Genomic DNA, 20,394 nt, shown 5'->3' with positions numbered 1-20,394 from the left:
CAGTTTTATTTTAACTAGCTATTCTAACTATTTCCTTACTTTGTTCTTCTTGTCTGTCACATGACCGGAAATTCTTACATACCACATGTTATGATTTCTTGCGCAGTTTACATGAAGTTGATTATTTTACATGAAGATAAGGTTATTTTAATTAAAATCATCTTCAAGTAGCCTAGAGTTAAAGGCCAGTACAAGGAGTGGAAAAGCAGCAGGCTGTTGACTTGGAAAGTTATCCCAGGAACAGAATGTGGTTTTCACAGCAGCTGGCTGCATTAATGATCTGGTCTAAATAAATGATACCTTGCTTCTTCCCCTGGCTGGTCAGCTCCACTGATGTGGTACATAAAAGTAGCCTTGCTCAGAAGATGGGTTTTTGAGGAGTAAGCTATTTGCTCCTTGTAAAGGTCACTTATGTTTGGGGAACAGTCTTCTATTTATTTTGTGCTATAAAATTATAGTTGAACCTACTATATCATGTTCTCCTTGCTAAGGTTATGATTCTGGACTCTGACTTGTTGAAACCACCTTGTCTCACAGTTAGCTCCGGAATCCTTTTTAGTGAGTCAGTCTTTTTGCTTCTTATGAAAAGAAGAATGCATTTTTCATTTATAATAAATTATGTGTGGTTTTCTCAGATGAGGTTTTTCTGGATAAGTCTTAAGAGTCACAACTATTTTGAGTTTTACAAGTGACTGTCCTGTACGAGTTTGTTTTGGATTCATCTGGATTCAACCAATCCCACTTGGTTTTGTAAATTTCTGCCAATATTTTACTAAAGTTATGCAAAGCAGAATATATCCTAGTTCCAGTAGAAATAAAGAAGGAAGGTGGTTTACTTTTCTAAAATTTTGCATGCATTCTTCATGTCCTGGGGATTCTGAGATTTGCCATCAATAGAATCTCTAGATTTTTTCATCAACTATATCTCCAATAATTTTACTTGGAGCATACATCAGACCTGGAAATTATTTAATGGTCTTAAATGTTTTCAGTGTTTTTACTTTGTATCATCTTTTAACTTTAGACCTTGCTATTCTTACCTATTGATATTTTATGATATAGTCAGTTCTACTATCAAATAAGGTTTTTTTTTTTTTGAAAGATTTATTGATTTGTGCATATAAGAACTGTACAGGCCAGAGGTTCAGGGGGCGGTGAGAGGAGCCACCAGAGACAGAGTGGGGAGCAGAACAGGCCGACTGACTGAAACACATTGCTGGGGGGAGCAGTAAGTGGGACAGGAGAGGTCTGCTGTGCCATGTGGGTCACTCCCTGGCCAGGGATTGGATCGAACTCGTGCTGCAGTGGCTGTGGAGAGCTTCCTTTCTGCCAACATGTGATTACTGATAATTGTGGACACCCAAGGATGTCCCATATATATTATAACTTTTGGTTTCATGAAACATTTTCTCTCTGGCTCTCATGATAACTGTGTATAAGATGCAGAACCGCTGGCTGGGACTAGTGAGGTTGGAAGGATTGATTCAGGATGTTTTCACCACTTACAGCCAGAGTTTGGATTTTAATTAAAAAGTAGCTCCTGCTTTGTTTCTGCCCATTCAATGCTTTTTATCAAAGATTCGTGAAAATGAGTGAATAGATATCTGGAGCTCTGTGAATGTGTGAGCTGGGGAAAGGGTGGGGCAGAAATACTTTCTCACTTTTCTAAATTTGGAGGAAAATCATGTACTAAGAAGTTTATGTTTTAATCCTTTTTGAAGGGTGAAGTTCAGTAGAGTTAGAGCGATTTAAAACACATCTTCAGAAAGTTTTCATCTTTGCATATCTGAAAGGGTTCGCCTTAAACAACTGTCTTTTCTCTCCTTCTCTTGAACCGTGGCCCAGCCCACTACTCCAGTTTCCGTTTCTGTGAACTGGGCCTAGGGTTAAGTCTCAGCGCTATCATGCTGGCACAGTTGTGACCTGAGTTTCGACTCACAGGGCCCAGCAGACCTCTCCTGTCTCCCCACTGCTCCCCTCAGCTGTGTATTCCAGTCAATCTGCCTGTTCGGCTCCCCTCTCTGGCTCTGGGGGAATCCTCTTCCCCCGTCCCCTCCCACATCCATGGCCTGTACCCCAGTTCTGATGTGCATAATAAATAAAATAAATAAATAAATAAATAAATAAATAAATATAATAAATGTCTCATGTAAGTGATACCAAACAACATTTGTCTTTCTAGGACTGGCTAATTTTATTTAGTGTAATATTTTGAAATTTCATCTCTGTCATAGCATGGAAATCCTTGATGGGATTGCCTTTTCTGAAGGCTGAGTATTATTCTGTTGTATTTGTGTATTGCATTGTGTTCATCTATTCTTCAACAGGTGGACATTGGGGTGTGCTTCCCCCCTGGTTATTATGATAGCACTGTTATAAACGTGGGTGTGCCCACATTTTTTCCAGATCCTGCTTTCATTTCCTTTGGGTATATACCTAGACGTGAGATAACTGGATCACACAATTGGATTTACTTTTTTATTCGATTAAAAAATTATTTATTTTATGCATATAGAACTGGGTACAAGCCAGAGGTGCAGGGATGGTGAGAGGACTCACCAGAGACAGAGTGGGGAGCAGAACAGGCAGATCGACGAAGTACACTGCTGAGGGGAGCAGCGGGCGGGTCAGTAGAGGTCTGCTGAGCCGTGTGGGTCACCTCTGGGGTGGGGGATCAAACTCGCACTGAAGCAGCTGCTGCTCACTTGCAGTGATGCGTCCTAACCCGTTGCACCACCAGCGAGGGCCCAGTTTTTAAATATTCTGTAGTTCATGTGTGCATGTGCTGACTATTTCCCAAGGCCTGATACTTACTTACACACTTACAGAGCTTCCAGATCACTTGTATGAAGACATGAGGGTTTTTCGCCCTCCAGAATGGGAAATGAAGTTCAAATGTACCTTGTTCAATTTGTCTCTCTAGTTTTTTTTTTTTTTTTTTGCTATCTGTGCCAGTCTTCTGATGCCAACCATCTGTTGATTCTTAAATATTATAGCAACACAGGCTCTGTTTATATACAGGGTGGTTTACATTTTTATGTTTGCCAAGCTGTTTTGCTGTTATTATATAGTACATTAAATGTGAAAACAACAGACTTTATGAGCAGCTTGATTTATCTGAATCTGAGCAGCTAAGCTATTGTGTGGTGACTTAGTTTGGGTCTGTTTTAGTAACAAACTGCAGCTCTAATTTATGTTTAATGCAGAAAAGTGATTTAATGAAGTTTTTTCTAAAGTTAGGTATGTTATTTTCTCCAAGTCAGAATTACTAACGTGCATGTAATTGTTTTGCACACAATAGAGGTTCTCCAAAGGCTGCTGAAAGTTTGCATAAAACTCTACCTGAGGAATTCCGTGTTTCTTTTTAAATAAAGAAGATTAATGTTCATGGATTTGAATAAATTCCACTTAATGACTTGGCCTATAATTTCCTTACTGTATGATAAATGACTACTCCGAAGTACTTTGTTCTTTGAAGAATTTTTAGGACAGCTTAGATAATTAATGTTTTGATGTGCCTGTTTGTTACTCTATAACTTTTGACTTTTGATTAACGAATCATGTTTTTTTTTTTTTAAATCTACTTTCAGACTCTTGAGATAATTTGAGACACATACATATATTTAAACCCACATTTAAGATGGTAATTTTGTGTTTTATAAATTTCAGACATTTGAAAACATAGGGAGGGCTGTGTGGACATATTATGCTGATTTTTCATATTGCTTCTACTTTGCATTTTAATGAATAGATTGCAAATGAGAAGTAGTATATTCGCATGGATAGAGAAGGTTGTAGATTTTAGGATTAGATAACTTGTTTATGTCTATAGGCTTTGCTTCCAGGTTCCTAACGGGTCTGGAAATAGTTCTCCATGAAGAAAATGTTTTCTTAGGATTTATAGTACTAAGCAGTACTTTTACAGAATAGCTACTATCTGTGTAACCATACAACTGAGGGTACCCTGTTACCCTGTTACCGAGTCTGTGTAACCATACAACTGAGGGTACCCTGTTACTTCCTAGAAGGATTTGGCCGTTGTGCATACAAAAGCAAAGGAAGCAGACTCTTAGTGTGAAAAATCTTTTATTGGTGTGTGGAGAGAGAGAAAGAGGGAGAGAGAGAGAGGAAGGGAGGAAGGATAGGATTTTAAATCACAGACTCCTGATCAGACCCTGAAATTACACCTTGCCTCGTGGGCAAATGCCCAGTCAAAAAGTTCCATCCAAAACAGGTGACTGAGGTCCAAAAGATTCGCTCAAGTCTAAGGCAGCTTCTGGTGGGGAACCACGGGAAAGGGGGTAGGAGGTCTCAGAGAGCTGGAACAGGAGAGATCTGAAATATAAAATGTACTGTATAGTCCACCACAAAGTCAAGCTGACAGCTGCCATGTCACCGTCAAAGACCAGGAGTGGCCAGTTTCCCCACCTGTCCCTCACTGCATTTTTCCTCCTCCAGCTGAATCTCTTTCCTCCTCCCTCCTATTCAACAGTTCAGTTCATGTCATGGTGGGAGTTGCAATCCAAGGTGGCTGCATGTAAATGGGGGTGGGGGAGATGTGCCTGTTCACTGCTGTGTGATATTCCTCCTCCTTCATGATTCATTCTGTGGCACAACTGTTTGCAGAGTGAGTATATTACCAACCCCTGTTCCCAGGTAAATGAGCGTATTTTCCTTTAATTTTGTGGCATTGAATTTTCCCTTGACATCATTGCCAAAGTGCTTGTCATCCATATAATATATTTATTTCATGCTTGTGGAGAGAAAGAACTCTAATGGGCTGTCTGAGCACTAATTTTAACCTCTAGGGCCCTAGACCTTTACCTGGGAACCTGAACTCCAAAAAGCATTGAAAACAATTTTTTTTAAAGAAAATAACTTTTAGCAGCAATAATTGAACTTATTTGAGACGGTTGCCTCTAGTTTGGTGAGAACATACTCTGACAGGCAATCCTATAGTTCTGTAAAATATCATAATTGAAGACATGTGGAGGAAATTGACGAGATGGGGTATGTGGAAATGTCGAGGAACTGGTTTTCTGTGTCACCCAGAAACTAGTATTAAATTGGATAAAAACATAAATGTGTAGTGGTTCCCTTGCCTTCTTCTTTCATTTTATGTAAGACTGAATTCTTCACATTAAACATGATATTTATCTTATCTTAAGTCCTTTGCATACTTATGTAACTAACATATTTATAGATCACAAGTAATTTATCATGTCATCTAAACTAAAAAAAAAGAACTTGGGGCCTCCCTTATCTACAAGCTTTAGGGGATGAGAATCTGGGCAACAATGACTGAACTGGTTGCTGTTTCTTCTAGAGGCTTCTCATAAAACCTAAGCAGAGATAAGATGTGAGTTTTTGTTTTAAGCTGCTTTGTTTGTGGTAATTAAGATACAGTAATAGAAAACGAATGTAGACTTTGGAATGAGAAATTGGATGTTAATTTCTAGGTTTGCCCATAAAGGATCACCGTGTGTGCAATGGCTTTAAAATGCTCCCTTCCTCCCGGAATGCAAACTAGTACAACCACTATGGAAAACTGTTTGGAGGTTCCTCAAACTGCTGAACATGGAGCTTCCCTACAACCCAGCAATCCCACTCCTAGGTATCTACCCAAAACACACAAAAACACTGATTGAAAAAGATCCCTGCATCCCATGTTTATTGCTGCTTTTTTTACAATTGGAAAAACATGGAAGCAGCCAGATGCCCAAAAGTAGATGACTGGATTAGAAAGATGTGGTACATATATACAATGGAATATTACTCAGCAACCAAAAAGATAAACACATGTCTTTTGCAGCAACTTGGATGGAGCTGGAAAAGATCATGCTTAGTGAGATAAGCCAGAAAGAGAAAGAAAAATACCGGATGGTTTCACTCATAGCAGGAATATAATGGACCAGGCGAGAAAATAACAAGAATAATGAACAGCCATATACCAGAGACATTTTGTGGGGGTAGAGTGAGGAAAAATGGGGGGGGTGTGGAGGGAAGTACACGGTATTATGCTGATGGCACACAGGTGACATGGTGATGGGAAACCCATGGGAATTACAATTAAGATGGAAAAAAAATGTACAAAATGATGTAAAAATAAACTGTTATAAAAAAATACCCCCCCCTTTTAAGATTTATTTATTTATGCATACAGAACTGGGGTGCAGGCCAGAGGTGCAGGGGTGAGTAGAGTCACCAGAGACAGAGCAGGAAGTAGAGTAGGCAGATTGACAAGTACACTGCTGAGGGGAGCAGCAGGCAGGTCAGGAGAGGTCTGCCGCACCATGTGGATCTCCTCTAGGGCAGGCGGGGATTGAATTCATGCAGATGTGGCTTTAGCTTCTCAATGCTGTGCTTTAACCCGCTGCGCCACCAGGGAGGGCCTCCCAAAATGCCCCTTTTAAGGATCTTACAGTGTTGTGTTTGAGGAGGCCTAGGGCCCTCTGCTTAGGAGTCTTATAAGACCCTGTCAAGGTGGGTTCTTAGTTCTAGGTTCTGAGTATCAGTTTGCTTCCAAACTCATTCAGATGGCTGCTTGCATTCAGTTCCTTGAGGTTGTAAGACACAGGTCCTTGGGTTCTGTTGCAAGAGATCCTTGGATCTCTTGGAGCCTTTTTGGGCTTCCTGTGACCTGCCCATCTCAGCAATGGAGAACCACCCACATGTCAGGTTCATCTTATGCTTCCAGCGCTCTGACATCTCTGTGCACCAGCCAGAGGAATCTGCTGAGTAGCTCCTGTGACCAGGTCAGGCTCCAAAAGGTGAGAAACAGCAGGATTGCCAGAGTGACAACTCTTGAGCCAGGGTTCACCCACGTCCCCATGGCGAGGGTCCTGCTTGAATCTGCTCTTTGTTCTAGTTGTGCCTTAGTTTCTTCATCTATTAACCTGGTCAGTATATAGCCCCCGCTCCATATGGTTGCTTAGAGGAGCCAGTTATATAACTATATAAAGGTGCTTATAGAAAATTGCTTGACACATACTCAACACTCAACAATGGTTAGCTGATGTCACTGTTATTTGTTTTTTCTTTATTATTTTTATTACATGTGTGTTTATATGTATACACATATATGTATATATATATGCATATATATACATATATGTATGTATGTATGTAGTTTTTTACACCATTCTTCATTTTGTACATTTTTTCACCTCGGTTGTAATCCCGTTAATGTCCCACCACCAATTCACCCATGTGCTCTTCCCGCACCATTTTTTAGCCCATTCCCCTCTCCACCCCTGCAGAATGGGTTTGGATGCCTTCCTCACCAAGCCTCTGTTGCCAGAACAGTTATTGTTGATTTTCGTTTTTACTTTATTACACCCCCCCCCCTTTTTCCAATTCCTTAGCTCCTGCTAGGAGTGAAACCAAGAAAAAGTATTTTTCTTTTTCTGTCTGACTTATTTCACTAAGCATGATCCCTTCCAGCTTCATCCATGTCGCCACAAATGGCATGTTTTATCTTTTTTGATTGCTGAGTAATATTCCATAGTGTATATGCACCACATCTTCTTGATCCATTCATCTGTTTTTGGGCATTTGGGATGATTCCACATCTTCCCTACTGTAAATAGTGCAGCTATAAATATAGGGGTACAGGTGTCATTTTGAATTAATGTGTTTGTGTCCCTTGGGTGGGTCCTTAGGAGTGGACTTGCTGGATCACACGGAACTTCCACATAGCTTTCCATAGTGGTTGTACTAGTTTGCATTCCGACCAGCATTGTAGGAGAGTTCCTTTTCTCCACATCCTTGCCAACATTTGTTGTTATTTGTTCTTTTAAGTAGGATCTTTGGCTTTCACATGTCAGCTTTCACAGAACACATCCAACTAAACCCAGAACACATGCTCAGCAAAGCTGACATGGTACTGATCTAAATGGAGCCTTTCATCCTTGTGACTTGTAAATTCTGAGCATCTCTGGGGCGCAAGTGTGAGCCCTCTTCCCCCGAGTGGGTGTGTTCCTAGACGGCTGGGCCAGGCCTGTACCTTCCTTTTGGGTGAGGTTTAGGGCGATTACTCACAAGTCCTGGGGGTGCAGCATACTGGGGGTTACATAGCATAGTGGCAGGTAGAGAAGTCATGCATGGGTGTTGGGTCCTGCTTTTATGGGGGTTCACACTGGGCTGCCTGGGGTTTGGGTTCATTCTTTAAAATGTTAGAATTAAAGCACAGGAAGGTAAAAGCAAGTAGTCAGGACATATAGAGAGAAATGAATGGCCTCAGCGTCCACGTTCTCCTCCAGGGGGAGTTCTCATTCCTGTTTCTCCCTTTGTCCCATGCATGTAATGCCAGCTGTGAGAAATCAGATCAAGGGGAAAGCCCCAGCTTGCTTTATCAGAAAACATTCTCTGCTGCGGCATTTGTGTCCTGGGTTTGGACTCCTTCCTCACCAGACCTCTGTTGCCAGGACAGTTATTGATGCCAGACACAGCTTGGTCTACAGTAGATATTTCTACTGTAGTGATCCTGCCTCCTGGCAACTTGAGCCTCTTGGCAGAGGTCTGGAAAATGAACTCTCGAAAGAGAAAGGCATGTAGCACATGGATGCTCTGGCCCCTTCCAAGTAAGTCCCCTGCTCATCTCTAGATGGAGGAAGTACGATCTTTCTCTAGAAATTGAGCGTGGAGCCTAAATCTTCTAGGAGCAAGTAGAGATTGGCTTCTTGGAGAAGACCTGTTTTTTTTGCTGGGAGGGTGTATTGTAACTTATCCTCTCTGTGCTCTTCTGTGGCCCTCCAGGGCCTTCTCTGAATGCCGTGAGGATCCTGTTCTAGTGTCTGCTGTCTCTGGCTTCACTAACACATGGAGGTTTGGGGATCATTTTCCAGTCCCGCCCCACACCTGTAGGGTGCGTGTGTGGGAAGAGGATTTATAAAGGGGCTTCTGCTTTCTCTCTTTGCATGCATGTAACATAAATACTTTAAATTTTGTGGTTTCTCTCTTCCCTCCCTCATCACCTTAAGTATGCCTCTCTGTCTGGTTTTGTCTGACTTGAATTCAGACTCCTCAGAGGGCTGCCCTCTTGGATTTTCTCCTGTCTTATGGTTTTCAGGTGTTGGGTACCAGCTTTCGGTCGACACTTCCTACTTCCGTCTTTCATTTATTCTCAGCACTGTTATTTAATTTCAGAAGCATACTTCTTGGTAGGTCTCCCTTTCATCTAGGAAAATTACTGAGCCAAGTGCCAGGCCTGCCTTCTTCTATGTGCTGTTATTCATAGTTTCCATGGTCATCTATGAGACTCTCTACTGAGGCTTACAGTTTTGGGGTGTTTGCAACCCTTTCCTTAGCCCATACCTCAATCACAGATATTTGTTGTGTTTTATGTGTTTATTTCGTAGTTATTTATGGCTTCCATTTTTCATAGCCATTCGCAATCTCCAAGCCTCGTTAATTCACAGCTAGGTTGAAATAGCCTATTTAGTTCTTTTTCCTTCCATCAGAATTGCTCCCCTTCCCCGGTCTTATGCAGAGCTGTGGTTCTAATTCATGAAGCCACAATCTCATGTAATTAAAGTTATGGGCCATGAAAAAGAATGGTCCTTAATATTTACAGTTTTTTCCATTCCTTGATTTTTTTTCTCATTTCTCTCTTCCTTTGGTGAAATGGATATTGTTTAAAGCATATGAGTTAAATATGTTTGAGGTTTGAGTCTGTTGCCCTTGACGTGACCTTCTGCCTGTTACGCAGACATCTTTGTAGCCTGTTGGCTCACCACCTGGGGCTAAGCTTATCTTGCATGTTGGGGATTCCCAGATCGCTGTCACATTCAGAGACTTGCTGGAAGGACTCCTGGCATACAGCATGTTGTATTCATGACTAACCTTTCTCCAAGTGATGGCATGAGGCTGAATAGGGCAAAGGTCATGGGCTGAGTCTACAGGAACCCAGCGCTCTCTTCCTCTCATGAGGATTTTCAGATTTTCCTTCTCCTGGTAACACCCTTTGTCTTCCTGGTAACACTCATGCAGTTACATGCAGTGATGTTTCTGAAAAGAGAAGCCTGTAAGAAGTTCATTGTGCAAGGTGAATCACATAGGCATTTTCTGTCTGGCAGATACCAGAATTCCAGACTTCTAGAGGCCCAACAGGTGTTCTGCACCAACCATACTGTCTTCATAGCCCTGGGACAGTGAACTTCCCACCCCCTTAACACTTGACTCTTAACTGGGGCACCCTGAGAACCCACATTTCCACTGGCTGGCCAAGGGATGGTTCTCCAAGCCAGACTTTCAAAGCATGAATCTCTCCTGCCCAGCCTGCCCTATCTGTCCATCTGCTTTTCTGGAATCTTTCTGAAACTCACTTCTCTAAAATCAGCTCTTCCTCAGGCCCTGCTCTATGGGTTACTGTCCACTCATATCTCTACGTGTTTTTGGAATGAATGAGAATCATTCACATACCCTTGATAATAATCAGTATCTTGCTCTGGAGGCTTTTTGTTTTATGTTTTCTGTGTTCTCATTTACGCTATAGATGTTGCATGATTAAAGAAACCGTATTCTAGAATTCCATTGGTCGCTGTTATAGCTACATGGAAAAATGTACATGCAGGAAACGTTGGTCAGTAAGTGTTTATTGATCCGCGGTGTTATGCCCTAGAATCAGTCAGCATGGAACTACGCTTTTGTCTGAATATCAGCTGGGGAAGGCTGACCTGCAGGAATAGGGATAAACTTTGTTGCCTGAGGTGCATTTTTATGCTGAGATGATTAATTTCTTCACTTTGAGTTTTCGACATTTAGAAGATGTGAGTGAAGAGAATACAACTAGATGATCATGGGTGAGGGAGATTCCTTTTTAGTAGTTGTAAAAATATTGTAGATTTAGGGAAAAAATGAAAACACCATGACAACAGCAGATAAACTTGGGTCAGGTAGTCAGGATGATAGGAAAATGGCTTGTTTTCCCTGTGGATGGCACAGTGACACTACTCAGTGTTTCCATATAACCTTTGCAAAGAATTTTTCAGATGCAAAGCATCTTTTAAAAATTTCACCAATACTCTGGACTTTAGAGAATTAACATTGATATTTGCATGACCAACTTGCAAATGATTTCATATGTGATGATTAGAATTTTGTCAGTAAAACTTGTTCATTCATATTTAGCACATCTTACCTATCCTTTTATTGTTTTATTCTTACAAATATTCAGGTCACCTTGGTTTGTACTATTATACCATTGGGAAAACTTTCCAAGGCAAGTTGGTTCTAAGCCTTTACCACTGTGTGCTACTCACCTGTGTATGAAAAATTGAGCAACACTGGGCCCTTCCTGGTGGGGCAGTGAGTTAGAGAACAACACTGCAAGTGAGCTGCAGCTGCTTCAGTGTGAGTTCAAACCCGCCTCAGAGGTGACCCATATGGTGCAGCAGACCTCTCCTGACCCACCCGCTGCTCCCCTCAGCAGTGTGCTTCCTTGATCTGCCTGTTCTGCTCCCCACTCTGTCTCTGGTGAGTCCTGTTACTGCCCCTGCACCTCTGGCCTGTACCCCAGTTCTCTATGCATAAGTAAATAAATCTTAAAAATAAACTAGCATGGAGAATCAATAAAAGTTAAAAAAAAAATTGGGCCACCCAGATGCATAAAACATTTATCACATTTGTAGTTTTGCACATCGTTGTAGGACCTGGGGATGTTACCGAACTGTCAAAAATAATGCTGACTTTATACTAAGTTTCCTAGTTCTCCACTAAAACCATTTATAGAGAAGTCACCTCTATTGCAATGCTGACAAAAACTAAAAGGAAAACAAAGAAAAGCCATGAAGTAGTCCTAACAGATACCACCATAGTTCTACACAAAATTGTCCATGCTCTCCGCAGAACATAATGAATATAAGCTGAATATAAGCTGATGTTGGCTACATAGGTGTTACCTTGTCTATGTGATTAAACCCTTGTCTGCAGAAATGCCAATGTCATTTGAATATCTGAACAAATATGTAAAGTTGTAGAAGGGAATGGTGGCATACATTTGTATGTCTGTCTCATGAACTGTGGGGAAAGAGGATTTCCTTTGCACTGTGTAAAATTTTTTTTAATAAATATTTATTTATTTATGCATACAGAACTGGGATACAGGCCAGAGGTACAGGGGTAGTGAGAGGATTCACCAGCGACAGTGGGAAGCAGAACAGGCTGACTGACAAAGTACACTGCTGAGGGGAGCAGTGGGCAGGTCAGGAGGGGTCTCCGGCGCCATGTGGGTCAGCTCTGGGGCAGGCGGGGATTGAACTCATGTGAAAGTGGCTTTAGCGTCTCAGTGTTGTGTTTTAACCTGCTGTGCCACCAGGGAGGGTCATACACTGTGTATTTTTTTTTTTTTTTAAAGATTTATTTATTTATTCATACAGAACTGGGGTACAGGCAAGAGATGCGGAGGGTGAGAGGATTCACCAGAGACAGAGTGGGGAGCAGAACAGGCAGATCTACGAAGTACACTGCTGAGGGGAACAGCGGGCGGGTCAGGAGAGGTCTGCCGCGCCATGTGGGTCACCGCGGGGATCGAACTCATGCGGAAGTGGCTTAAGCTTCTTAGTGCAGTGTTTTAACCCGCTGCGCCACCAGGGAGGGCCACACTGTGTAATTTTTAAAGTACTTTGAAAGACATGTTTTGCTTTCAGAGTTTTATATTAAATTTCTTATTACTTCTCAAAATATTTTTGAACTTTTAAAAGGAAAAGAAAGCAGTGATAGTTAAAAATAGAAGAAAAAAAAAAACTTAACCAAGCAAGGTTACATCAATTAAAAATATAAAGAGGCCATGGGCCAGTTCAGTGAGAAGAAATGACTCACTGTGATACAGGTGGAGGTTGGATAACACCTGGCTTTTTGATTTCTAATCCAGCGTTTTTACTGCTCTAAAAATTCTTTTAGTTGGGAGTATTTAGGGCACTAAATATTGGTAATGAGAAAGAGACTGTTAGTCCTTTTAATCTACTTTGTGTATATTTCTGGATGCTTTTCAGTGAACAGATGAATAGAAGTATATATATATATATTTATATATAAATATATATTTTTTTTTTTTTTCTATCTGCTTTTCCATACGAAGATGGTGAATCCATGGGGGAGGATTATTAATACTACGGGGTTGGGGGGAGGAGAGATAGAAGTAGGTAGCAGTATGTGTGTATGTGTGTGTTGGCGTGCCAAAGCAAGCAAGAACTGAAGCATCCTTTTAAAATCAAGTAAAAAAAAAAATACCTTTTGCTTAGAAACTTGTGCTACATTTTCCTACTGCTGATTCTTGCCTATTTCTGAAAGTGTGCTTCTCTCTGGTTTAAATGTGACAACACTGTGTTGTCAGAATTGATTACTGAACACACTTGCTTTTCGATGCTCCTGAAGATCTCAAGCCTGATTAATTAAACATTGGATGCAGCACAGGGGACCTTACTTCACTTAAAAAATCCTGCAGAGGCCCTCCCTGGTGGCGCAGCAGGTTAAAGCACAGCACTGAGAAGATAAAGTCGCTTCCGCATGAGTTCGATCTCTGCCTGCCCTGGAGGTGACCACATGGCGCGGCAGACCTCTCCTGACCCGCCCGCTGCTCCCCTCAGCAGTGTACTTCGTCCATCTGCCTGTTCTGCTCCCCACTTTGTCTCTGGTGAAGCCTTTTGCCATCCCTGAGCCTCTGACCTGTACCCCAGTTCTGTATGCACAAATAAATAAATCTTAAAAAAAAAAAAATTCCTGCAGAAAGAATGCCTGCTAACTTGAATGCAAGAATGTGATAGGGGGGCATTTTGTGCTCTTCAGATATCCATAAATCTGAATCTTGGTGCTTAAAACTGCCTTCCTTGAAAGGCTGTGTTGCAAGATAGAAAGGGAGGTGTATTTTCTTTAGTAAATACACCTTTCAGTTTAACATACCTGGGCCTGTTGTTATATTTTGCTGTCATTTGATTTTAATTTTATCATATGCTGAATAAAATTCTACTGGTTACATTTTGCCCCATCTGGTAACAAGTCTGGCTCATCAGCTTTACCCTTGACCGCTGTTGACATCTGTGGAGTGAATGACAAATTCCTTGAGTATTGGGAATACTCAAATTAAATGAGGGTAATACTGGACCCTTTGGTGAGAATTCACCATCCAAATAATAATTAAGCTTCTAAGTCTACATAATTGACTCAATTTAACAAAGAACAGATTATGCACACACACACACACGCGTATATATTTAAAGATTTATTTTTTTATGCATACAAGAACTAGGGCACAGGCCAGAGGTGCCAGGGAGGATAATGGGGAGAATGCAGAGGATTCACTAGCGACAGAGTGGGGAGAAGAAGAGGCAGATCTACTGAAACACACTGCTGAGGGAAGCAGCGGGCAAGACAAGAGAGGTCTGCTGCGTCATGTGGGTCAGCTCCCTGGCCGGGAATCAAACTCATGCCACAATGGGTGGAGATAGCTTGATAGTGCTGAGACTTTAATCCCTGTGCCACCACTGAGAGTGGTTTTGTTTTGTTTTGTTTTTAATTTGGTTTCTCTGGGAAGAGGAAGTATGGGTTAAATTATCCTTGGATGCCTCTTTTAGATATTTTGGTGTGGAAAATGCTGTGGTTAGGGTAGGATGATAGAAGTGTGAGCAGATAATCCACTGGCTTTAGTGAAGTGTTGAAGACAGGAATGGAGAGTTGGCCAGCCACTGGAACGGTAGAGAAAACAGCCCACAAAGGTTATGTAGAACTTAAAGTCGCTGGCATAAAGGTGTTTAGAATAAAATAAACAGGCAGTGCCTCAGCTAACGAGTAAAATGTTTATTACGAATATAAATACGTAGGCGACTATAGTCTCTGGCTGCCTATTGATAGTTTTGTGATGAGCATATGAGTCATGGTAAATCAGTGTATAAATTTGGTTGTCTTGAAAGTGACAGACTTTACTTCATAAAAATTTTAATGTAAAATTAAATTGTATATTTATCTTCAGCTGGAGAAGGTCATAGAGGACCAGAAAGTGCCTCCCTGCATGTAATGGACTGAGAGGGAAAATGAGTGACTAAAACTGAGTCATGAACATTGTTGGAGCGGAGGGGCCTGGAGGAAGCTGAAATGTATAAGAACAAACAATGCCCCTAGTAAAATGTGCTTACTGTAATAAGTCACAGAGAAATCTTTGTTACATTTCACATCTTTGAAGAAATAATTCCAAAGGAAACACATCTGATATATATTGTGCTTCAATACGGAGTAACATACATGATGAAGAGGACCTATTAGCTAGTTTCAGTGAGTAGTGCTCGGCTGTCTGGCTGAAGTATGCCGTGAGAAGGCCGGTGCTGTACCCTTACAGGAAGCTAGTTCCGTTGCATGGATTTTTTTTTTTTTAAGATTTATATATGTATACAGAACTGGGGTGCAGGCCAGAGGTGCAGGGGTGGTGAGAGGACTCACCAGAGACAGAGTGGGGAGCAGAACAGGCAGATCGACAAAGTACACTGCTGAGGGGAGCAGTGGGCGGGTCAGGAGAGGTCTGCCGCGCCATGTGGGTCACCACTGGGGCTGGGATCGAATTTGCACTGATGTGGCTGCAGCCAGCTTGCAGTGCTGCATTCTTACCTGTTGCATCACCAGGGAGGGCCTCCACTGTGTGGATTTTAACAGTTATTGATTTAAATTTTTTTTTAAAGATTTATTTATTTATTCGTACAGAACTGGGATGCAGGCCATTGATGCGGAGGGTGAGAGGATTCACCGGAGACAGAGGAGGGAGCAGAACAGGCAGATGGACGAAATACACTGCTGGGGGGAGCAGTGGGCGGGGTCAGGAGAGGTCTGCCACACCATGTGGGTCACCTCTGGGGTGGGGATCAAACTCATGATGAAGTGGCTTTAGCTTTTAACGAACTTACGCGGAAGTGTCTTAAGCTTCTTAGTGCTGTGCTTTCACCTGCTGCGCCACCAGGGAAGGCCTAATTTTTTTTTTTTTAAATGGCGGTAACAGTAGTTTACAGCAGTGTATGAGGTTTGAGATATAGGATCGCACTCTTTGAATGTATTGTTACCACATCTCACCTAACTTTAAGGCACTCTGAGTCCTCAGTCCAAGGTGGGGGTCACTTTCCCCACCTTGTTCTGCTCTCTCTCCCCTTCCCCCAGAAGCCTCAGTGCTACAGTCAGATTTCTAGGATTTGTTTGTGGTTTGGTTTTGTCTGCCTCTTCATTTTGTTTCTCTATATTTCACATATGAGTTAAACCATCTGGTATTTATCTTTCTCCTCATTTATTTACCTCATGTTACCCCCTCCGTTCATGTTAAAAATGACAAGAGATCATCCCCTTTTTTTATAGTTGAGTAGTAATCCATTGTGTATTTCCAGCATGTTTTCTCAATCCACTCATCTGTCCTTAGGCACTTAGGTTGTTTTCATAACTTGGCTATTGTAAGTATTGCTACAGTGAGCATGGCAGCGCATAGATCCTTTGGAATTAGTGTTTTTGCATTCTTTGGGTAGTTATCTAGAAGTATAATTGCTGGACCACATGGTAGATGTATTTTTAACATTTTGAGATATCTCCATACTGTTTTTCAAAGGGATCAGTCTACAGTCCCACCAGCAGCATACAAGAGTTCATGTTCTTCACATCCTTGCTAACAGTTGTTTCCAGTTGATATGGGCAGTTTTCATGAGTGTGAGGTGGTATTCCCATTACCTGACGAACATTTTTTCCTATGCTTGTTGGCCATCTGTATGTCTTCTTTGGAGAAGTGTCTGTTTTCTTTTCTTTTTGTTGACTTGTGCAAGTTCTTTGTAGATCTTAGACATCAGACACATGTCATATGTATGGTCTGTACATATTTTTCAGTAGGGTATTTTTTGTTTCAGTGATATAAGGTTCTCTTTCTCTCTGTAGAAGCTGTTTAATGTGATTTAGTCCCATTTGTTCATATGTGTTTTTGTTTCTCTTCCTGTTGCAGTAATCCTCAAACACATCTGTGAAACCATAAAATGGAGCCACAAAAGATGCCAAATAGGTCATTTCACATATTTGGGTATAAAGTCTCCCAGGTTCTTCTATAGCTACACTAACAAAACTATAAATTAACAAAAATCTAAATTAAGTAGAGCAGGTAGCAATGCAACTAGATGTTCCTGGCATTGTCAAGGAATATGCTCCTATGTTTTATTGTATATGTATTTATATATTTTTGCTCATATCTTAATCCAAATTTTTCTCCATTTAGAGGTATTTTTTTGTGTATGGTATGAGATAGTGACCTAGTTTCATTCTTTTGCAGGTAGCTGTCTGCTTTTCCCAAAACCATTTATTGAAGAGAATTTCCTTTCTTGATTGTATTCTTGGTTCCTTTGTTGTAGATTTGCTGTCCATAAAAGTGTTTTTTTCTGGCCTCTCAATTCTAGTTCATTCATTTGTGTCTGTTTTTATTCCAGTTACATACTGTTTTGATTACTATAGCTTTGTAGTATAGTTTGAAATCTGAGCGTGTGGTACTACTGCTCTTTTTTGGTCTAGATTGCTCTGACTATTTGGCATCTTTTGTGCTCCATATGAAACTTAACTTTCAGCTCTCCCAGGAACATCTAGTTGCATTGTTTCCTGCTCTACTTAATTTCAACTTTTGTTAATTTACAGTTTTGTTAGTGTAGCTATAGAGGAACCTGGAGGGGAGACTTTATACCCAAATATGTAAAATTACCTATTTATTCTGCTTTAAAGAATGTGAACCAGTGTATCTTTTTGAGAAAAAGTATAGAACAATGGGTCTCAGCATTATTGCTGGACTTTCTGTCAATACTTAGTGGGCAGTGAGGTTTTGGAGTTGAGGGAAGCTGGAAGGCAGTACAAACCTCCCACTGCTTTCATTTTAAGTAAATCTTCTTAGTGTGAGTCTGTTATGTAACAAGAAGTATAAATTTCCATCGCTTCACAGCTAAACGTATGAGCTTACAAATATGAGGTATTTATAGCCCTAAAATGTTCTTTTAGGAATTGTAATTTCAAAAGTTAAATTCCTCCTTCCCAGCGAGGGCCTGGCATTTCATGAGAGATTTTTAAATGGCTATGGAGAATGCTTGTCCAACAGGATGCTGAGAAACTTGGCAGCACAGGAGACAGTGGGAACAGATGGACTGTACACTTTCCTGGACAATCTGTGTTAGAATTTTGCAGTGTCAGTCTTTGAGATTGTTTACACTTATGTATAACTGTGTGTACATGTGCTTTACTCACCTGTCACCCAAACTCCAGTGCCACTCTCTATCACCTTCCCTCTCTTCTTCCCTCTTCCTCCCCTCCCACCCCTTTTGGGAAACAGTATATTTTTCACAGAGTCTAACAGTTGTTTTTGTTGTGCTTCACCAGTGGTTATTTGTATTCATAAGTAAGTGAGACCACCTTTCACTCTCTGAATTAGCATAATCTCACTCTCAGCATAATTATGTCAAGATCCATGCATTTTGTCCCAAAGCTGAGTAGTACTCCATTGAGATATGTATTTCACGGTGTCTTTATCCAGTCTCTGGCCTTACCCACATAGGTGGGTTCCATGGTGTGGCTATTGTGGGTAGTGCTCCTATGAATATAGGTGTATAAATCGTTCTGTCATAGTTTCATAGTCTCTTCCTGCTTTCATTTAGAATTTGTGGCAGGACGCCAGGCAGAGGGAATGTCTGACCACCTTGTCCACACAGCCCTATTCCCTTGCCGTTTACTTCTCCTTGGCTTCAGCACAAACCTTGACCTGATGTGATTCTGTACTTTTCTATCCTTATAAATTTTTCTTTTTTTTTTAATAGATAATAATCAACATAGAACTTTTTATGCATTTCAGGGATACAACACAACGATTTGATGGTTGTATATATTGTGAAGCTCTCACTCCATTAAGTCTAATACCCAACACTGCATGTTGTTACAGTATTTTTTTTTCCATAACGAAATTTTCAGATTTATAATAAAACATTAATAGTCCCAGGCACCATGCTGTACATTACATTCTCATGATTATTTAATTTTATAACAGGAATCTGGACTTTTTAACTCCTTCTACTCATTTTGTTCCTGCCATCCCAATCTCTAGCACCACCAGTCTGTTCTCTGTATCTTGAGTTTGGGATTTTGTTTGTTTTTAGTTTGTTTTGGTCTTATTAAATACCACACATAGGGGAGATGGTATGGTATTTGTCTTTTTTTGGTCAGAATTATGTCAGTTAGCATAATGCCCTCATTATCATAAATATCCATCCTTGCCTTAAAGGTTAAGATCTCCTTTTTCTTGCTGCTGAATAAAAAGTGCAGTTGTGTATTGTGACACTGCTACTCTTTAGTGCTGTGATGTCAGGCTTTGTATTGTTCACTGAAACATTCCCAGTGCTTTCTGCTTTCAGTAGCACCAGGCACAAGGTAGGAACTCAGTAAAGATCTGTCAGGTGAATGAGTGGTTGCCCATCTGTGTCACGGACATAGGTATCTTATTAGGTTATTTGTGTGTTATATTTCACAGTGCAAATGTAGAGATCTGAAACACGGTTTTCTCTACCCTAAGTTTGCAAAGGTGAATTTAAAGTCTTTATATTTGTGTTCCATGGCGTTATGGTCCTGAAGTGGTAATTACTCGATTCCTTTTCCTTTCCCGGACTTGAAATGAATATAAACTCAAAATGGGAACTGGAGGATGCAATTGGTAGGCACTTTATTCAACTGAGGAAGTGGCCAGTAACTTATAAGCAAGGGTTTTGGAGAAGCTAGGTTGGAAGCAATTTGAAATCAAGAATGCCAGGTGCTAGGTTTGAAGCAATTTGAAATCAAGAATGCCAGGTACTCCTTTGGCAGTTACCCACCCACCCTCCACCCCCTGCCTCCAAGTACAAGTTGGTAAATCTGATTAAGAGGGCTTATGGCATGGACAAAAAGCCGGGAGCTCCTGTCCTCAGTCAGCCACCAGCAGTCTTGAGAAGACACAATGAAACTGGCTTTATTCATCGGCTGGTTAAAAGCATGAAATTGTGGGGCAGCGGAGGTCAGATTCCACTGGTTGGTTGGCAGTAAGCAGGTGGAGAGGGAAGTGGAAGAGTCAGCCCTGTTCCACCGCCCTCAGTGAAAAACCAGGCAGCACTACCCTCGGGGTGGAAACAAGGGGGTGCTTGCGATGATGGTATGCCGCGAACAATTACAGCTGCAACACGTACGTTAAAATATACGCACAAAAATAATTTCAACTAGAAGAGAGCTATCAGCACAGGATGCTTCTGAGAGGTGATTGCACTGGTGAGTCCCGCAGACTTCTGCCCAGTGAAATACTAATTCCTATTCATACGCATGTGGGAGGGACAGGGGGCTTAGCAACCTGGCATCTCCTTAGCACCTGCCCTCAAGAAGGACTAGGGAAAACGTGTC

At 41.2% G+C, this 20,394-nt stretch overlaps 1 protein-coding gene across 1 annotated transcript in view; it reads left to right on the top strand.

The window, feature by feature from the left end:
* PRDM5 (PR domain containing 5) overlaps positions 1 to 20,394 on the top strand; it is a 136,339-nt gene that overhangs the window by 6,235 nt on the left and 109,710 nt on the right. The gene's annotated exons all lie outside the window — the stretch shown is intronic.

This window comes from Condylura cristata, unplaced genomic scaffold (genome assembly GCF_000260355.1).
Source record: "Condylura cristata isolate star-nosed mole 26May11 unplaced genomic scaffold, ConCri1.0 scaffold00021, whole genome shotgun sequence".
NCBI classification, from domain to species: Eukaryota; Metazoa; Chordata; class Mammalia; order Eulipotyphla; family Talpidae; genus Condylura; species Condylura cristata.
This window is presented reverse-complemented; position numbering and strand designations above follow the sequence as displayed.